Source organism: Aythya marila, assembly GCF_965140915.1.
Source record: "Aythya marila genome assembly, chromosome: 9".
Taxonomy (NCBI): domain Eukaryota; kingdom Metazoa; phylum Chordata; class Aves; order Anseriformes; family Anatidae; genus Aythya; species Aythya marila.
In genome coordinates this window covers 26,380,924-26,402,555 of record NC_139050.1, presented here as the reverse complement: position 1 = coordinate 26,402,555, position 21,632 = coordinate 26,380,924, and the positions used below count along the sequence as shown (strand labels likewise).

Below are 21,632 nucleotides of genomic sequence, written 5' to 3'. Positions count from 1 at the left end.
CCTCGGCACGCGCGGTCGCTGCCGGGGTGAGTGCCCGGGGCGGCCCCGGGGCTCCGCGCGGTGCCCGCTCGGAGCCTGCCCGGGGAGCGCGGGGGCTCCGCGGGCCGGGCCCTGCCCTGCCCTGCCCTGCCCTGCCCTGCCGGCCGGAGCGCCGTGCTCCCGGCGCCTCGCCTCGCCTCGCCTCAGCAGCTGGCAGCGTCCTCCGGGAGAGCGCCGCCGCCCCGTGCCGCCGCCCCGTGCCCCCGCTGGCTGCGCGTCCCGCCCGGGGGGGAGAGGGGGTTCTGTGTCGGAGCGTTTGTGCTGTGCGAAGGCGGCGGGCTCCCCATCGTAAGTACTAGCGCGGCGTATTTTATTCCTGCGTGACTGTGTAGGTGGCAGTTTGGAGTTGTGTTCCTCCCTCCAGGTTCCACCGAGTTCCTGTAGAAATAATGTATTTTCCAGCTTTGTTTACGAGAGGCCCAGATTTATCGCCAGCATTGGCGTTTGGCTGCTCAGGAGGCTGCCCCGCTGGAGGCTGCAGCGGCGTCCTCCGAACGGGCGTGCTGGGGCGGCTCCTGGGTCGTGGAGGGTGGGGTGGCACCTCCCTGCCGAGCGGGGCGGCCTTGCCTTCCTTGGGCTCCATTAGGATTCCTGGGAGGCTGTTGAACTATGAAGTGGCCTTCCACGCCATTTGCTTTGAAGCTTTAATTCAGGAAGTTGGAGCTCATACCTGAATTTCCCAAGGCATAGAATACAGCGATTGAATCTGTCGTTTCCTGTGGCTATATCTCCCAGTAAGAATATTCACCAGCTTTTTACAGTCAGCATACCAACAACATACTTGAGGGTGTTCTTAGTCCTTTTAAAACCTAATTCAGTTGTCATGAGATTGACTGTTGTTTAGATACTAATAGAGTTTGCTTAGATTACTAGATACTTTTAAAAAGAGCTTATGTTGCATCTTTTAGCTTAATTCCATAAATATTTCCTCTATTTTATTTTCACAGTGCCTTTGCCCCTCTGAATTTGGACCACACCAGAACTTTGCTTTATACTTTTCCTGCCATCCATGGGTACCAAAAATGTTTTCATGGCCTTGCATGTGCTAGCAATTTATAGACTGTAAATTTGCTTTTGGCTTTTTAAATAGCTAAAACTTTCTGTGACGTTTGGATGGATCTCATCATCCTCCCTCCTGATTCTTTTCATGGGAGGGAGAGAAAGAGAGAAAGTTTTCTTCTGTTGCTGTTGAGGGCCACTTCTCATTTTTCGTGCTCCCTTCTAGGAGGTTAGGAGGTCCCAGTTCAACTTTGTTACCTGCATAGATAGAACGCATCATTCTTAAACGAGCAAGAGGCTGATTTTTTTTTTTTTTTCCTGGAGTTGGACCAAAATGTGTTTGGTTTTGTGAATATGTTTTGGATTTTTTGTTGCTTTTTGCAAACTCCAGTAAGGATTCCAGACTGTTTCACTTTAACAAGTTGGTTTTATAAATATAGAGGCAGACATCGTATCATCCCGAACCCAGAAGCAGGCCTTGGCAATTCCTGGGCTGCCTGTTTGCTAGTGTCATTATCCTTTGATTAATGAGAGGTGGGTTTTGCATGGATGGCAGGCTGGTTGGTACTAGCTTGGAGGTGGTTTTCAGATAACACCTGTGAGTTTCCAGGGCTTTACCAAAAAGCTCTACTGGCCTCTGGCCTGGAGTTGAGTCACCTTCTTGCATGTACTCTCCAACATACTTGGTCATTCTTTCTGCCTGAGGACCAAGAACTCCAGCTTCAGAGCCCTCACAGCCCAGTGTCCAGTCCTGTTTCATGGTAAGTAGAGATCAAATGGCCAATGCCAGCTAGGAGCTGGACTTACTCTGTAGGGAAATGCAGCTGCTTCAGTGCCCATCTTTTGTGTCTCTAGCTGACGGGTGGGAATTCAACCTCTGCTGTTTCGTCCACCAACAGCAAAAGCCACTGTTTTTATCTGAGGGCAGTATGGTTGACGAGGAAGAAAATTTCTTTAACAGCCTCATCAAAGTCCTTGTTCCCCGCAGCATGGTGTGTTGTGCCCTCCACGGCGAGTTGCAGAGGGAGGTCTAGTCACATTTTAATAATATGTGCATAAGATAGGTGATCAGCAGTATGACTGCTACTTCAAACAGATGTTAGCAATACAGAAAATTACTGTAAAAAGTTGTCTGCCTTTAATGATGTACATTGGAAATAATGGCACCACAGTCTGGGATCACCTGAATATAAATGAATGGATTAAATTTGCCAGATATGTGGTAGCTCAGCTTTTACTCATCTTATTTGTGAAGTAACTCTAGCAGCAATAGATTTAGAAAGTGAAGATTGAATCAGCTTACCATTACTTAATATTATGAAACTACAAGGTAGTTTGTAAAATTTACAGTTTCAACAATCACCAGAACTTTTGCTAAAAATCATAATCATATAATTCTCGTTTCACTAAGAGTTGCCTCAGTTGGTTGTATTGTATGTTAGCTTATGTAGTCATTATGGTGCTGTTTTTATTGACGCTACTGCAAGAGCACATTTGAGTCTGTTGGGTTTAAGAAAATGAGGATGTGCTCTATGTGTTAAAGACTAAGCGAGAGGATTTCCAGTTCTATTCTTTGTTACAAGCATAATTTGAATCTTTGACATTGTTCATTGTTAAATGAAGAATATAGATGTATTAAAAATATCATTAAAATTGGTAGATGTGGATTGTTTTAACATCAGTATCTGTATGTATGAAGTGGTGCCATTTGACCATAAGCTATATAGTTAGGATGAATAGTAGCTAAATTGTGATTTTCTGTGCACTTGTCTCTTTTTGCATTCAACCTGGTAGTTCTGCTTTCTGGAAGGTATTTGCACACTGCTGCCACGTTTTTTTTATGCAGCTTGTAACAGTTACTAGTCTTCAATTCAGAACTTCGTCTAAAATTTACATTGGACCACATCAAAGAAAAATAATCATTTGAAATAGTTTGAAAATATAGACTGTATTTAACTAGAACATATGATTTATAACTTTGTGAGAAACTTTACTTTTATATCAGTAATGTAAAAGTTGAAAATGACCAAAAATCTGAAGCAGTGTGTATATTTTGTGAGTAAAATAACGTGCAGTGTTCTATCATGCTTTGTAACTACCAGAATTGCTGCTGTGCTCAAAATGGTTGGAGAGCTAAAGGTAAGACTTCTTGTGATATCCCTCATTCTTCCAGTTTTTCACCAAATTGACCCACCTGGAGAAAACATTAAACATCACTTATTTATAGACAGGAAGAATAAGTGGCCAGTAAAAGCAAGATTGTCTTCTGTGTGAAAATTAAACCTTACAGAGCTAACAGAAAAATATCCAAAATATAGTTTTGCTTGTTTTTTGTTGTTTTTATTTTCATTTTTAATACAGAATCTACTAAGATACAGAATTTTCAAATGAAAAGTTATTTTCAAAGTGATTGTCTTACTGCTGTTAATTGAAAACTTAGCATTCTGGGGGAAAAGAATCATGGCTACAATCAGTCTACCTGAAATCATGGAAAGAAGATTCCACACCATGAATTTCCAGTGGCTTGACAGCGGCATTTCATGTAGGACCTGTGAGCTAGAGTTCATTCAGCGTTAACAGTTACAAGATTAGCTTGTGGTACTGCTCTTGTTACTTCCTCTCTAGACCATATTGTGTTTCCTGTGGCAATCTTTGTCTTCACCACAAGTGCTTTCGGAAGTACAGAGGGTAAAACTGATTTAAAAGTGTTATGAGTTAGCAGATTCAGTTCTGTTGATTAAAAGCCAGGCAGCGAGAAGTATTCTGCCTCGTGACCTTGTGGTGATAACCAGAGAGCAGTGTGCAGAGTGCTTCCCCAGCTAATTAAGTAACTTGGCTAAAAAACAAGGAAGCCACCAAAGGCTGGGATGAGTGTTAACTGAAATAAATGGTAGAAAGTTAATATTAATGAGCTGAAAACTTGAAGCTAACTTTGAGAAAATAGGGTGTTACAAAATGCAACGAAGGTTACATAAAGAGTACAATGCAAAGTTTTATTGCATAGCTACACCTGCGCTTAAAGTCATATCAAATGCTAGCATAGTTCTACTTGCACTAAAAAGAGCCCTGTGTAACAGCACTTGAAACCATCCAGAAAGATCTGCAAAAAGAAAAAAAAAAATAAAAAAAATCTGGCATCTCCTGCACCATTTGGGAAAGATGGTTTAACTCTCTGTACAGATGTTGGTTTCTTTTTTGTAGACCAGGCTTGCCCGATACAGCTTTACCATGTAGGTACCTCAGCAAAACCTTTGTCTTGCTAAGGATTAATTCATTAGGTAAGAAGTTGAGAAGAATTTCTCTCCTTTGTCGTTTACTCAGCCATCAAATTAAAAAATAACAAAGCTAACATGTAACTTCTAAATCAAATGCAGGCTTAGGGGTGCTTGCGATGTCAGATGATAGGGGTATGAGATTGCTTCTATTTAAGTTGCTTCCAGAAACAGTGGCTTTAAATCTGAGGACAATTCTTTGTGGGCCAGATTTATAGGCTGTCTAGTCAGGGAACTAAAAAGTATGTCCAGAATCATGAAACTTTGCACAGCTTTTGGATTTTTAAGATAAGTTTGTGATCTTGTCAGCAGCCAACAAACAAAAATCCTTAATACTATAATGTCTTTTGTATGTAAATTCTAACTTGGGTGCGTGAAATTTTGAAATCTAGTCAGTTTATAGGTAGCTTGACGCAGGTGAGGGAGAGCGGGAGCATGTTCCGCTGAAGCTATTTTATTTTATTTTATTTTATTTTATTTTATTTTATTTTATTTTATTTTATCCAAGTTCATTGGTGACTCATTTCATGCCTTTGTTAACTGATCTTTTTGGTGGGTGAAAGGTTGTGTAGAAGTGATCTGAAGAACGCAAACTAAAACTAAGAAATGCGGTAGGGAGCTGGAAAAGTACGAAGTAAGAGAGAAAACAGAAAATTAGAAAATGGAACATAGTAAGCATGGGTTCTAAAGACAGTTGTTTTTTCATTGTTTGGGGTTCAACAAGAGTATCTAACTTATTACTGCATGAAGTCCGTGCCTCCACTCTTTGTGCAGAGCACTGACTGTGCTGAGAAATGATGTTAGATGAGAAAGAACAGCATTTAAGTCTTCCCAGGCTTCATCCGTTTGTTTGTTTCCCTGTCAAAGTTAAATGGAAGATAATTCTGCCTTTTTAACAAATCTGCATTTTTGCACTGTGTTAGCAGGCATTAAGGAAAAAAAAAAAAAACAACACACTTTTCCTAATGCAGCATTACACTGAGGGTGCACTGCAGTAATGCCAGGACTCTTTCATGCTTAAAATGATCCAAACGTCAGCAGCAGCTTCCTGGCAAACCATGTATTTGTCACAATCTGGCTCCAGTTTTTGGCTGTCTGTGCAAGGTCATGTTCCAGTTACTGAACTGACAAAACTTTGTTTTTCTAGCTCACAATTTCTTTATATGATTGGTTTTGCACTGCTTTCTGCTGCTTTTTCAGTCTACTGCATTGCAAACTAGGAAATGTGAAGGTTTTTTTCAGTACATTATTTCCTTCATTGAGCTTTTTTTCAGTAAAAGTATCTGTAAATATGTTTATCTGGGTGATATTTCCTTTTATGATCATAAATAATTTTTCTGTTGATGCTTGATATTTGTTAAAAGTGCAAAGGGTTTCTGGATCACAGATGCATACATTTGTTTATCATATGTAATGTCTACCCAAAACATTCACTGTCTACAAAAGCACTTAATAATTATTCTTTAGTACAGAAAGCAATATTTTTCCCAGATAAATTATATAGTTACAACCTTACACTGCTCTGTAAAATTACAAATATATATTATTTTTGGAATAAACCAGAAACTACTAAATGCTTTTTTCCTGCAATTCTTTTTTTAACTGAGTACCCAAATTTCTCTAGCCAGAAAGTACTTCATTTTAGCTATGAATAGCAGTCAAACTGCCTGCTGTCTGTTCACCAAAGTAGAGCCAGTCTATGTATATTTAATATTTAGAATCTTTCTGTATTAATTTATCATATGAAGTAATATTTCGTTTCAGCACCCAGAGAATTATTTCTGCCATAGATGTTGTGGTTTTCTCTCAATTACGTCAATGCAAATAAATACTGCATTTTTGAGAAACAAAGTATATGAACGTTATTCTGTTCAGATTTGTCTACCTAGTCACCAAAGAAGATCAAGGAAAAGCTTTAAAATACATGAATTATGTGCTTAGAAAAGGTGTACTTCTTATGAAAATCTAATGTTGCTGACCTGTAGGGCATCAAATCTGGTGTGGATGAAAGAAAACATTAAAAACAAAAATGAGAGGAACAGGGAAAAGTATAATCGAGTAAAGGGGAAAGTAACCTAAGAATTCTCAAATTTTTTTTCTATTTTCGTTCATAAAATTTTCCCTTTTTTGTTTTTATACCTCACTGAAGCTAAGGAAACAGTACTACATCTCAATCAAACAGCTATTAAGATAAGTAAACATGTTGAAAATGCTAAGTTGAAGAAATTCTACAAAGGGTAATGAAAACTTAGAGTGGGAGAGTGAAGCAGGCCCATTTCAATATTGCAGTTAACTGACATCTGTTTAGACCTGGTTAATGGCTTAAGAAAGTCAGGCTTAAATTTGTGTGCCATTTTTGTGTATGGATTTTGCTTTCCACCTGCTCCCCTCCAACTCCCTGGTTTTAAACCAGTATACGTTTTCCACGTGGTAAGTGTAAATTGAGTCGGAATCTTGGCTTATGTGCTGTTTTGAAGTGGGCACTGTTTTTTTATTACCAATGTTTACAGCAGCTGGGAGCGGACCTTTTTAATAGCGTTACGGGTGGTAGGAAGAATCCAGTCATCTGCTATGTGATTCTTGTTGCACTCTTGTCCATCTTCCTGGAGTCCTCATACAGAAATTCAGCTTGCACAAAGTCATTGGATCACATTTAGATAGGAGCAATTGTGGAACACTCTGCTCTTGGTCATGCACATTTCGAACAGTGCATGCTGAGGTTATGTGGAAATGTACATGGGAAAGATGCATCTAACACAACTTGTCTGTACTCACAGTTAAGGTAAATGTGAAATGGCAAAGGGTACTTTTTAAAGATTTGTAACTCAGGTGTGTTACATTTCTCTAGAAAAGTGAAAAGATTCCTCCTCTTTCAGTTTTCTTTGAAACTCAAATGTAAAATGCAGAATGAGGACCACTTTTCTTAAACAAAAATACATGACTTTGATATACCAAAAATTCATATATATATATCATAATCAACAATCCATCATATTATTGCTTTGGTTGTTAACAATCTGAGTTACCATCCTGTTACCATGTCCTGCTGGACAAACCCATGTTTTAACTATTAGTTTAGAATAGTGTGCATAACACAGCTGTAACACAACGCGGTTTTGGTTGCAGAGTTACTAACAGGTACAGTTTTAGCACTTTGTATTGCAAAAAAAATGTGGAAAAACATTGGACGAGAACATTACCACCAGCTAGATTTTTTTTTTCATTTTCTTTCAATAAAGACACTTTCTCATGGCGTCATCAGAGGATGTCTTTTGAGAAAATAATGGTAAATGCTGGCTAGTAGTCAAGCCATGTATAAAACCATTAGGGCCCAAGTTTTTCAAAACCATTAATAACCTATTTGTAGATATGGCTTAGTTGGATGAATTGGAATATGTGCTCTTTGGAAACAAATGGAACTGCTTTACTAAAATAGGACAGCTTGGAGGCAGCATGTAGACAAATGCATGTTTTTTTCTCAAGATCTACTGTTGGTGTAGAAGTTGAGACAGTCATCAGTCAAATGATGTCTGCAGCAGCGGAAATAGCAGTTCCTCAAATGCCAGCTTATACACTTTTCCATCGTATCCTTTTATAATGTATTTCTATTGGGCACAGTTTTTTCTCGTTCTTCACATATTTGTCTCTAGTTCCAACTTTTTTTTTTTTTTTTTTTTTAAGAGAAGTAGTTAGTGGTGAAAAATTACATTTCACTCTCCATGCTTAAAGCATTGTAACTGCTTGGTAGTAGTTTCTGATATTTATTAGTTTGAGAGAATAATAATTTTTTATCAAATATCATTAAGGACTAATCAGAAAATGTGTGGCTTTGTGGAAAAAAATGTTTTTAATTTAAATGAGTAAATATTTTGTGTATATGTATTTGCTATTTTAGAAACTATATCCTGTAACAGGAAATAGAAATGCCACAAAAGGATTTGCAATTTTAACCACAGTATAAACATGATCGCCTTACAGCATGCAGAATGGTAAATTGAGTTTAACAAAGATTAATCGAACCATTCTGCTAACTTTGCTGAAGTTCCTTTGTTTCTTTCTTTCTTCTTCCCTTCCCTCCTGTCAATTCTCCTACTCCCTTTCCCTGTGCTTTATCTTTCTTTTAACTGTGGACTGTTGTTTTTTTGTGTTTTTTTTTTTTTTAGCTTTAATTGGGAATTCTCTCTCTTTTTTTTTTCTTTTTTTTTTTTTTTGCCATTTTATACATACTATTAAATACCACTACAGTAAATTCCAGAATTAAAACAAAGATTTTATTTGTGAACTGCTTTGCTGAAAGAAAGGAGAAAGTAACCAGGAGATAGATCCAAAAAACAGAATATAGGCACTTGTTCCAAAGTTTCTGTCCTGATGCCAGCTTTGTTTCTGGCCTGCCTTTGGGTGGCGAAGCCTGCGAGGGCACACGGTGCAGGTGTGCAGGTGTCAGGCCCTGTGGGATGAAGTCGCCTCTGCAGCTGGGCTGAGCCTTTGCTGTGTAGCAGTTTGGAAGCACTTGGCAAGGGATAGGAAGTCCAGGAGTGGGATCTGTTTTTCTGAGCAGTTTCAAACGCGGATTTTCCCCTTCTCTTGAGAGCACCCTAGCTCCAGGCAGTGGGCTTCAGGGAGGAGTGCTCTGTGTTCCCTCCCTGCCTGCACCCGCTGCGTTCATCGGATCAGGAGAAGGTCAGTAGTGCAGAATATTACCATAATAATCGTACATTGCTGCCACGGAGAGAACTGCCTGAGTGGAAGCTTGGTTCCACAGACTGGGATGTGCGCATTTGGAGAATGTTGTCTATACTAGTCTAGCTAGTATCTTCTTTTCTGTTTGGTACAAGACACAGCATCTTTAAAATTAAGCCCTTATACAATGTAAGAGTAATTCCAAGTGACTTCCCTTTGTGTGTTTGAGCCGTTAGGCTTGCTGCTTCTTGATAGTTTGGGAAGCATGTTTGCTATTTTTTGACTGCAAGTCGTTCAGTAACTTCCAGGACCCTGGCACTAGATGGAGCTTTAATCTACTTGCACTTCCAGGTCTTAAGTTTAGCTGCAAGTTAAAAAGATGGAAGAATAAATGAAGATATGTATGCCTGCTGTTAAATTTACAGTGCCCTTTTTTCCATTTGTTAGTAGAGTGGTGTAAATGATAAAATATCACAGCATAACTTCCTCTATCCAGTAGGTGATTTATAATCATGTTTACTAGCACACTTTAATGTACTCTCAAGCTCATGGGAGAAGCTGCTATAAAATAGATGTACTGAAAATGTGCTGTATATTTAAGCTAATAATTAGGCTGTTCTGAGTAAAGGTAATGCCATTTTCTGAATGAAATCTCTGTTTATATATCAGGATGGGGTGGGGGTGACCAAGCCGTCTGTTTGCTGTGCTCATTCAATAATGCATTTGCATTTTTACTTCGTGCTACTAAAGCCAACAATTTAGAATCATCTGTTATCAGTCACTTCATTTTTTTTCTCCATGTGTTACCCTTGAAAATATTGAACAAATAAAAACAAATAAAAAACAGCTTTGAAACTGTAGTGTTTAATACTTTTTATTTAGCAAGCATCATGTCTCACAGGCTGCACAGTCCATACCAGAAATTTAACACTGTCTCTGCCTTCTGCAGAAATAAAGGGAAGTACATGTAGATTTTTTGTTCATTTCCAATGTTCATATCACCAAAAGACTAGTTCAGTCTAAACCATTTTCCAGACAGCAAAGTATCAAATATGTAATCAGTTGCCATTCAGTGCTCCTCTGCTCTTTTTTTAAACGATTTAGTAAAGTAAACCGGGAGATAAATACTTGGAAAAAATCCCAAAGCATACTTGGAATGCTGGATATGATAAACAAGGTTGCGTGTTTCAGCATCTCACTGCCATCTCCTCCTCAAGGTCTAATCTCTCAGTATACTTCACCTTTTATCAGCAGAGCTGAGGGACTCCATGCATACCACAGGATGAAAAATCTTTGTGGAAAACTACATAAATGCAGTATTGTCAGAGAGATGCTTTTGCTCATATTCAGAGATTTCTACTACAATACAAAACCGCTAAAGATCCATATTATATAAGGAAGAGGGCATGCTATATTGTGGACAAGTGTTTGCATGTGGCAATCTGTTCACAGTATTGGCTGTTCTGAAGAGGGAAGTATCTCAAGCAGTGTTCAGAAAACACCTGTTTAAGAAAGTAATTTTAAAGGGGTGTTTAGTAGCTGACCTGGGAAAATTTGGATAGTTACTTGTGACTAGATATTTATGTGTATTCAAAGTCATAATTTCCAAGGAAATCAATGGAAGTTTGATGCTTGAATATCTTTTAAAACTGTTTTTGTGAGGTTGTCACCAGTTGTTTTTCAACTGTAAAATGTCATTAGTACTGGTTTCAAAGGAAGAAGTTTGCCACTTTTTGAAGACAGAAGCAAGGGATATACTGGTATATCTGATTCCTCAGTTGCATTTGGAGAGCAGTGAGAAGTCATAATCCTTGGTGACATCACTGATACAGGGCATAAAAAAGTTAAATGTCATCATTTCTTTACATTTTCTTTTCATTTTACAAATTGTTAGGAAGATTATTAAGGATAAGAACATGCAGGAACAATCTCTGTTACAAACCTAGCAGTTCCTCTGCTGTATGTGGACACCATTACATTGATTGAGTAGATGCAGCTGGCAAGCAGTCTGTTGGCTCCGCTAGGATAATATAAAAAGCTTACCTACAGAAGTAAGCATCATAAAATCTTCACAATACGTGAACTGACTTTTTAATTTCTTTTTAAGAAGTTCTTTAACTCCTTGTCCCGTATAGCAATTAATGTGCCTGGACAACTCTTCCTCTTCCCTTGCAAGTGGAAAAGAAGATGCATACTCTACATTTTTAAAGAGGGATATAGGATTTACCCACAAAGCTTCCTCTGACCTAAAGATGGGGTAAAATTTCCTATTTGTAAATGGGGATGATAGGTTTTAGATCAATGTAAATGTTTACTTAAATAAATGGAAGCCCTGGTGTTTGGATAACATCTTGACAAGTAAATAGGTTCTGGCAATGCAGAATAAAAGAACCTCTGGAAACTAAGGGCTGATTAGTTCATTAGTACATATAGAATGTATACGTTATATGTATATACACACACAGGAAGACTATACGTAGGTCTATGTTGTCCAGTGCTTTGTTGTTCTACATTTAATTGATGCCCCAGGTATGGTTTATGCCATTGCTTTAAGAAATTCTTTACAGTTTTTATAGAACTTTCTTAAGAAAATTTACTTCATACTCGTTCTTTTCCTTCCTTAGATGAATTTCATTGGACCATCCTCCTCAAGATGATTTGTTGGGGGGATTAATATTTGCATGGAGGAAGATATATATCTGCATTTAGGGTAGTAGAACAGGTGTTAAAGTAAGATCATAACATTGAATAGAAGGGTACAGAGTAGTCGTTTTAAGTGAGGGTAAGAGCTTGCAGAAGGGAAGAGCTGTCTGAAATATCCCAGGTACTGATTCACTGTTCCTGAGAGTGTCTGACCATTACAAAATCCCTTAGCATCATTCCAGCATTTTCATTAGCACTTCATTGCTTTCACTGGCAGAATGATCAAGGCTTTAACACTTTCTCTGCTTCCTGAAGATTTGTTTCAAGATCGGTTGTTTCCTCAGAACTTTTACAGAGGGGAGGATATCCTGTTCCTTGATCCTTCTGTCCTGTTCTGGAACCATTCTGTGGTGTCGGAGTACATCAGAAACCTGCAGGAGGAAGAAAAAGGGTTGTGTTGTGTTTACTCTTCTGCAGCTGCACTGCTGTTTTGCCATGACACTGCACAGTTACAAGTCCGCTTTCCCAGTTCTTACTATTATCATTTCTGTCATTTCAGAAGGCCCTCATTTTTTGTTTCATTCTGCTTTTAGCTGTTCAAATAAATTTGTATTTGAAAATATATTTGTATGAACACCGGTGTATCCAAATACATTGAGTTTAACATAAGAATGATCTGAGAGCTGCTCCAGCTAATTATATTTAATGTGGTATTTCATAAAGTAAGATTTTTAGGTGCTTTTTTTCTTGTATATTATTCAGCATCATGGAGATAAAAGTTCCCTTAAACTGAGAAGAATCTCATAACATGATGTTTTCACTTGATTTAATTTACTGGCAGATAAAAAATAGCTATTATTTCAAGTCCTGATTGACATACCATAATATATTGCTACTAACATTTTGTTCCTTATTTCTTGTTTGATTCTTTTCCAGTAGATTAAAGAGCTTTTTAATCTCCAGTGTTTTCTTCCATTGAAGCTATATACACATAATAACCAAGTTGTTACTTTATCTTCATCTTAGTAAGGTATAGACAGAACTGCTTGTGCCTATTGCTGTTAGTCATTTTCCCCTTACTGGGACTGCTGTTGCAGCTCTTGTTTGTGTGTCTGACTTTTTTAGTGTCCACTTCAAATGTAGACACACAAAGCTGTAGTCACAGTTCCAGCATTCTTTGTGCCAATGCCATATGCAAAACTAAAATCACTGCCTTGTTCCTTATTAATAATTTGCATTTGCTGAAGCACAACCAGTTACTGGAGAGTCACAGGTCCACCTGAGACTTCACACAGGCAGATCCATTGTGCTTGGAAGAACTAGGTTATGCTATTTCTTTATCTCATGCAGGAGACTAAATCTACAGTTATGGATATGTGAAATGTAAAACTGATTGGGAAAGGAATCCATATTTTTCTGTAGCATGCTGGGGAATATATTCCTGTGTAATTAATGAGGTTCTCTTTGGGATGGTACACTTTAAAGACTACTACATCAACAAAATGCATTTGAATGTGCAGTATTATAAATTCATACTGGCCCCAGAGGGAAATTAACGTAAATCACTTAACTATTCAAAATGATCCTCCTAACTTGCAGTGGTCAGGCTAATGAAATCAAGCAAGGAAGTAGCAAACCTGTTCTTACCTCTGTTGATGGAAACCCAAAGTAATACTACAGCCATGAATGGAATGAGTTTGGAGCAGTATGTATTAGCATACTCTGTGAGGGAAGCATTGCTTTCCTAGTCAATTATTACAATAATTAAAATAATTAGAACTAAGATAGCATTAGTTAATTATTATTAGAAAAAATAGAACTAATTAATTATTAGAATTTGATTCTTGTAATATTTTATTTACCTTCTGTAGCAGATGCTATTTGAGTTGGATTCATCAGGACAAGGCACTCTACAAATACTATTACAAAAAAATTGTACTGAATTCTTTCCATTCATTGTGTCATCAGTATGGCAGGATGACAGCACTGAAAATGACAAGTAGAAAAGGCAAAAAGGTATGTTCTTTAGCCACTTGCGGCGTGAATCTGATCATGTCCTTTGCCTTGTTATGATACATCGCATGATCTCTGAATGATCCCAGATTCAACAGAACTAGGTCCACAGTAACTGTGGCAACCCAAACCAAAGAAAGTTAAGCATAAGCTTATGACTGAAAGCTTAGGTCCCCTCTCTTTGAGTATTAATGTCTGTTGTTGTTTGTTTTGTGTTTTTTTTTTTTTTTCCCTAGATAAGCTATGTTAATTGGCTGATGAAAAAAGACTAAACAACTATTCATTGATTATGACAATGATTTAATGTTTGTATTTTACTCAGGTTTAAACTCAGTAACAGACAAAAAACAGAAGTTGGTAACTGAAATGATGACACCAATAGCAAACACTGTCATTAAAGCATTGAATATTTTTTGTTGCTTCACTACAAAATCTGTCCTTGAATTTTGATTTTCTTATAGGCCTATCTTTTCAGAGATTGCTTTGACAGTAGGAATGGATGAATAGGGTGCAACTGGGAGTCCTCAGCAAGGTATGCAGTTGTTTGCACATCAAGGAGCAGAGAGATTGTGTTTAAAGCAGATAAAGCAAGAACATTAAAGGGATAAATATAGAGATGCAGCCTTGTCTGAGTTAGGCAGCTAGTAAGCAGGAATGCTGGAGCTTAAGTTTCTGAGGTGGCTGGACCCTTTTGGAAAGCTGCTGTGAGAAAGAGCACTTGCCAGAGCAGGAATTGAATGTAAAAGCAATCGTAGTCCTCTAGCCTTTGAGTGTTCTGTAGCAGCTGATTTATCTCTGTGTCTTTGCACATCACATTGTTAATTTCCAGAATAGCTGGCATGAAACAGTCTGCCTGAAATATGGAAAGCCCTGTCTTGTGTATAACTCCCAATCTGACCATTTATACCAAGCCAGTTATGAAGAGCTGGAAAAAGTCACATCATCAAAGCTTTCTCAGTTTAATAGAAGAGTGCAGCTGCTTTTAATGGTTTCCTGGTCAAAGTAGGTGTGTTCAGCCAGCATACAGCATGGTGAGACTGTAGTAGGTATCTCAGCAGATCTCATACCGTTTTGTTCTTTTTTTTTTTTTTTTTTTTTTTTTTTTTTTTTTTGAGATTTCTTGAGTTGGCTCCTCCAGGCTTTTCTGGTGCCACTTGCTGTTATGTGACATGACTGCCTTTGCCTTCTCTACATAGTGCATAGTACTAGTTTTGGGGCAAAGACACAGGAGGGTGGCAGACTTTTTATCCTTCAAAGCCACTTTGTAAAAATGGCTAGAGATTATTGATTTACTTTTGCCTTTTTTTTTTTTTTTTTCTTTTTGGTGGTATCAAAATAAACCCATTTAAATAATTATAACATCTTCTCCATATTTCTGTTAGATTTTTTTTTCCCCACAGACCACAAGGCAAATTTATCTCCCTGCTATTGCAATTTATTCCAAATACAATAGAGCATCTGAGCCTTGTGTTGAGCCTAATGCTGCACAGGTGTGTTTCCATCTAGAACAAGTGTATGTTGCTATGATTACCTTATCTTGACTGTTGGTTTTGTTTCTTGTTGAAAGTAAAAAATAGGAATTCAAGGAGGACAATTATACAGCTTTACACTAAAGTGGCTTCTTCTAAAGGAGCAGAAGGTTGTGTTGGGCAAGCATAATTCAGGATGCTGACATAATTCAGTACTGGCACCTAGCACTATGCAGGCCCTTGCTACACAGAAGATCCTTTGTCCTTCCATGTGTTAATGAGGTATTCCTTTCCACTTTCAGCTCTGATAATGGCAAATATAACACTTGCTATAGAATATGACCTAGCTGAGGAAGCAGTTGTTTTATTTGTTTCTTGAAGGCTAATGTGGTGCTACTGCTAAATCTTTACAGCTCTGTCATGGTAATGCCAAAAAAAAAAAAAAAAAAAAGCGAACCAACCATAAAACCTGCTTTTTCTGGTCAGCCCCTGACAAATATGTAGGACTCTGTTCAGTTCTTTCTATTGAATAATTTCAGTGTAAGGTCCTTGTAAAGCATGGTATAAAAAGGATTCAGTCCAAACCTTTTGCCTGTTAGTAAAGAACCAGTTCTAGGCTTTAGATCTTCCTTTCTTATTTAATACATTTAAGTTCCTTTTGCAAGCTCTGTCCAAAGAACATTCGGTTAATTACTCAAGGCATCTTGTTACTTGGAGCCACTGCTTGTAAGGGAAGTGAAACTGCTGCTTTTGAAAAAGAGCAGGCGGTTCTTTGTGATGTTTTTTGTTTCCCCTTTTAAGGCCCAGCTGAGCACTGCTTGTTCCTTTCTCATTGCAGGGAAACCCTTGCTGTGTCTGATTCTCTCAGGGCTCTGGTGTGAGGAGCAATAACTGAAGTCAGGTGTGCCTGGCAGCAGAGCAGCATTAGAGAAGTGCCTCAGCTGCTGCCCCGCTGCATCCTTGCTGAGGGGAGCTGGGCTGGATTCTGGCATTAATGTGTGGCCAGGCTTTTCCACACAGGAGCAGAGCTGGACGTGGCTGAGGAGGGGGTGCCTGCTCCCATGGGATGTTGTGCACTTGTCTCTTGCAAAGTGGGTCACTGATGATCTCAGGTAAGTGCTGCAAACCGGTGTTGTTTCAGATCTGCTTTTCAGCATAGCTGCAAGCTGATAATGGACAGCATTCTGCTTTTGGCAGAGCCTGGCTGCTCCTGAAAGGGTTGGTGTGTAGCTTCCTTGTATCCCCTTCGTTCCAGCCTATGTGAACAGTAGCTGAAGTCATGGCTTTGCTGAAGGGTCCTCGCTGAGGGGACTCCTATGCCCGTTCCTTGGAAGTGCTCAGAAGGGGTGTGCTGGGGGAAAACATAGGTAGAAAGGACTGAGTGCAGAGATGTTGTGGGCAGACTACGGGGTTTCTGCCCTTCTCTTAGCCCTGTTGCTGCTCTCCAGCTACACACCAGGAACTTCTGTGCCACAAAGTTCTGTAACATCTCTGCAGCCTCTGTTACCACCTGGCAATGGACATGGAGAGCTTGCCTACAGCCTAAGGGTGCTAGTCTCCCCATTGCTCTCCAGCCCCCTTCTGCCCCATGCTGGACACAGCAAGGTGCTCACATCCCAATGCTGCCATGGCCCAGAGACATATGCACACGAGCAGCCAACCTGCCAGGCTTACAGCCCTGAGCTGGTGAGACAGGAGCTGCATTTCCTCGTGTGCTGCTTGAGCGTTCACAGCAGAGGCTTGCTGCTGATGCCCCGGAGTGCCTCAGGGCTGCAGCACTATAGTTGGCCCCAAGCAAGCTGGCAGAGCTGAGGCAGTTTTGTGAAGGGAGTGGAGCTGGGCTTGGTTTTAGGAGGAGGTGTGAATCGGGGGCTGGCACAGAGGACTGGCTGTCTGGACTGCTGCTTTCTATTCCCAGCCTGCGGAAGAGTGGGGGAAGTAACTGGAGGAATTTCGGAGCCTGTCCTTTGCATAGGTGCTGCACTGTGCTCTAGGAGTGGAATGGGGTCCTGTGTGTTGCAGTGCCCTGGTGCCGGCAGCTGCAAACCTTGTTCCTCTCAGGCTCGTTGGAATGACCTCTTGGCTGTGCGTGTCTCTGCGTGTGTCTGGCCCTCTGCTTGTTGCAAATGTACAGGCAGAGCCACAGCATGTGTGGCCACAGTCCAATATTGTCAGAGGTTGTGACCTCAGAATACAACAGCTCTCTTTAAGATAAGAAACAGAGAAACATACAATCACAGAAACGGTTGCTTCTCTGTAAATAGCAAGTCGAGTGACCTAGTTCAGCTGCAGCAACAGCTCCTCGGAGGCTTCCCACAGCGGGCACCACAGCGGGCTGTGCTGAAGCTGATTCATCACATCCAGTGTGGCAGAGATTGGAGTTTGCAGGCCCTAAGGATTTCATTGTTTCTTTATTAATCTTAAATTGATTAAAATGAATTTTTAAAATACCAGGAGAGACTCGCCTAAGAAATGGTTATAGAAAAAAAAGGGAATTAAGTTGGTCTGTGGGAGTTAACTGTGTGCTTAACAATCTCTGGCTCACACAGCTGCAAGCAGCTGTTGTGACTTGGAGGAATCAGGTGTCAGCTACTCTGTGCTGCCAGATTAGCAAAAATTAGATTAATCCATTGGTATTAGAAAGAAGTGAGAATTATAAACTTCCTTTAATCATACCCAGGGAAAACCTACTGGTATCCTCAACCATGACAGGATAGTATTACAGGCTTCTGCTCTCTGCTGCAAGGTTTTATCCAAAGGTATCCCATCTCCGAGGGAATTGCAACCCTGCTGGAGCCAAACATGCATCCTGTTTTCTCCCAGTATCACCCAGTGCCTGAAGAATGCCATATGGTCTAAAGGCCCCCTGGGTCCTCTGTGGGATTTCTGTGTAGCAGAGCAGGATGTCAGGTCCTTTGCTCAACCTCCATCTAAGGCTGCAACAATGAGTGTAGGCAGTAACAGATGAGTAGGGGATCCCCTTACAAATGATCTTTTCTCCTGGGCCATTTTCATGTCATTTTCCTGTCAATCTCCTGGGTCATTTTCAATAAGTTGCATAAAAGCATCTTTGGTCTACTTTAAAAATCACACATAGTTTCTATTCACCTCCTTGAGCATCAGCTGGGATGGATCTTAGAAGCCCACCTCTTTCCCTTGTCCTCTGTTATTAGATAGGATGGATTCTTCCTCAGGCATTACTGTTCCACAGTCAGCAACAGGGCTTCCTGATGGGTGGGTCACCACCTCTGCAAGACACTCTCTTGAGCTTCACCTCTGAGACCTGTGAAAGGTGGCTAAGGACCAGTTTATTTTGCATGGCATACAAACTGATGTTTTATCAAAACCTATGCATAAGCTGGTCTTGGATATGTTTTAATATTTTTTGTGTGTGACTGAAGTGCTTTCCAAATTAATAAATGATACTTACGAATCCTTCCTCTGTTTAAGCAGACTCAGATTTAATGTTTTACTCAAATTATGAAGTATGGTAAGAAGAATAGAGTTACAAAATGTTCTTGCTTCATTCATTTTGTAAATTGCTGTTTTAATTGTAATTATTCATAACAAACTGTAATGTACTAGTTTATTTACAGTAGCATATTTCAGTACAGTAATCAAATGAGTGACATGAACCTTACTGCAGCACTTGATGTTTTCTCTTTCCTGAGTAATATACATATTAATTATGTGCATATTAGAATAGCTTTAAAACATATATAGACTCAGCTGGAGCTTATTTGTTCTTTGTGTAGTAAAAAATAGAGTAATCTAAGGACTGATTCTAAAGAAGTTCATGAAATCAGTGTGACTTCCATGGATGGAAGGTTCTGGCAACATGAAATTATTTCTGTAGGCTCAGGACATAACCAGTAGACATTAAAACTCCATTTCAACGTTTTAAAGCTAATGTTCTTGTGCAAGGTTATCTTATTCCTATTTCCGTCTAGTTAAAAGACACTTAACAAGACTGCCTTCTCTGTCCCACGTCAGTTGCTGTGAACTGTTTAAGTTCTGCTGCTGTTAATGACCAGCACAGGTTTAAAGGCCTAAGAAATGTTGGCCCTGTGGACCTGAAATATGACTTTGACCAAACAAAATGTTGTCAGATTTTCAAGGCAAACAGAGGTGGAAATAGATAAAATATTTTTTTTCACATTTTTAAAGTGTTATCACTCAGCTGTGCTATTTCTAGCAGTAGTAGACATAACAGTTGTAGAAAGAAATGTGACAGATCTATTCAGTTGGCAATACTGAGTTTCTCTTTACTGTTACCACATCTTGCCAACAATTCTCATCCTGTGGTGAAAGTTGTATCTCATTACCTAGCAAGAAAACCGTCTGTCTTCATTATGCATTTCCGCTTTTTCGTGAGCTGGAGATAAGACATGCCCAGCTATGCCAGGAATTAAAATAACCTCCCATGTCCATTCTTGTTTGGTGAAAATGCTGCCCCCTATTCTGAGAACAAAACTTTATATTCTCTGTAGAGTCACAGATTCTGCTACTTACTGGTAATAGCTGTTAATCATAACAAAAAAAAGCACAAGGACATTGTTCCTATCAAATGCCTTACCTTACTCCCTATTTTGCTTCTTTTAGCTCCAGGCTAATGATACTGCTTCTGAAACAAGAATGATTCACTCCCTTCCAGCTATACCAGCAGTCTGCTTCCTAGGGTTTGTTTTTTCAGCAGCTTGTTCACCCTCTCTCTTACAATGGCTTGCTCTTAAAAATGTATAATCAATGCTTTCTTGCAATCCTTGCAAGGTCTCATGAAAGCAATGCCTGTATGGAAGAATAGAACCCAAGGGGCTTTGCCCATCAAAATTGAGCATATTTGAATAGTTCAGATCGAGTAATGGAGCAATGCTCATTCTCCCAGCGAGTTTTCTGGAGGAAGTGAAGTTGCCCTGCTGGGAGACTGATGCTGTGCGGTGTGTGCCAGTGGGTGATGTGCTGGCTGAGCGCTCCTGTGCACTGTGGTGTAGGCGGGTGGCGGGGCCGTCAGCTGTGGGGCTGGGAAGCACCTCATTCTGGTTGTGGTCAGCCTTCATTCAGTTTGTGCAGCACCAGCCAGGTGCCTTCTGACCACAGGGAAGGTCACAGACGTACAGCGGTAAATAAGGGGAGCAATTTGCTGAGAATATAGTCTACTTTTGAGAGGCTAAGGCGTAAAGCTGTGCCATGAAACCACACCTGACCTTTACGTAAGTGTTCCTTTGGAAGGGCTGTGTAATACATACTCGCAGGTTGTTACGAACTTTCAGCTTCCCTCTTCAATGGGTTGATACCACAGACCAGTTTTCTGGAAAGCATTACTCTTGAAAAGCACATTCTTATGCTATTGGAAACAAAAAATATTCACAAATTATTGCCACACAACACTGTGGGCCAAATTTTACCCAGGGCAGTAATTCCGTGAGGACTCAGGTATTGATTGTTTGTGAAGTTTGCATGGGGAAGGGCCATTCCCCACACCAGGCAGCTCAGCTACAAAGAGGAATAGGGATGTAGTGCAGGCAGCCCCAGGCACAAGTACAGGGACATAGTCATTTTCAGAAAGGAGGAAATTTCATTACTTGCCAAAACATTATGTTCACATTTTTATTTTGAGCTGCTCTGCAGGGCGTGGGGGAGAGGGGAGAAGATGGAAGGAGCAGCAGGATCTGCATTGTCTATTTCTCTCCTCTAAGGGCAGAGCATCTGAGCTGAGGTGGCCACATCACCAGGGAGCATGTAGCACCAAGCTGCAGCCGCCTCTTGGGCTGCTCTGTGGGGTGGTGGCAGCCTCAGCCTGTCCCCACCTTGTCTGTGCCAGTTGGCTTGAAAGTCATGCCTCTGCACCTCTTAATGGCAGTGTTCAACCGTCGTGGCTGTGAAATGGTTTCGGACAAGGACCAGGGAACATTTTGGATGTGGTGACCATGGCTGGCACCTTGCATCTGCTCACAGGCCATCAGCCACGCCAGGACCACATCATGGCGAGGTTGAGCCTCAGCAGGCATGTTTGCCATCTCTGAGGCACTTGCTTCCCTGTTGTTGCAGGCACTCCTGCTCTGGAAAATAAGGCTCTCAGAAGAACTATCTGTTTTCTTTCAATGACATTTTATCACATGCTGACGTTTTTAATTGCATGTGTTTACAGACTTCACCAAGCTGCATAAGGCAATGTGGTTAATGAGGGGGGAGAAAAAAAGTGCGTTGTCTGATGCCTATGGAGGCGTTTTCCTGCTGGGAGCAGAGTCCTGCTGGGAGGCCTGGGTCTGTGGCCCACCTCACTGGCTGAGGCTCCATAGCACTGCTTGCTCCAGGGCTCCCATGGCAGCACAATCAAATGGAGCACATGTGCCAAGTCCCCAGCAGCTTCAGCTGGACAGTATCCCCACTTGACTGACAGGGAAACTGAGATAGAAAAGCAAAGCTCATCATTAATTACACATTGGAACACTTTGAACACATCCAGTGCCACACTAATTTTGAGAATTCTTCATTGTTAACTAAATGTAATATAATT

General features: G+C 40.2%; 1 long non-coding RNA gene across 3 annotated transcripts in view; it reads left to right on the top strand.

Moving 5' to 3' along the window:
* Nucleotides 1-119: 119 nt before the first annotated feature.
* LOC309881522 overlaps nucleotides 120-21,632 on the top strand; it is a 60,622-nt gene continuing 39,109 nt past the window's right edge. For 2 of the 3 annotated variants that reach the window (XR_014318143.1, XR_014318144.1), the window contains exons 1-2: nucleotides 120-327; nucleotides 987-1,799. This is a non-coding gene — a long non-coding RNA (uncharacterized lncRNA). The remainder of the gene's footprint in view (nucleotides 328-986; nucleotides 1,800-21,632) is intronic. The other variant, XR_014318142.1, reaches the window with a different exon arrangement.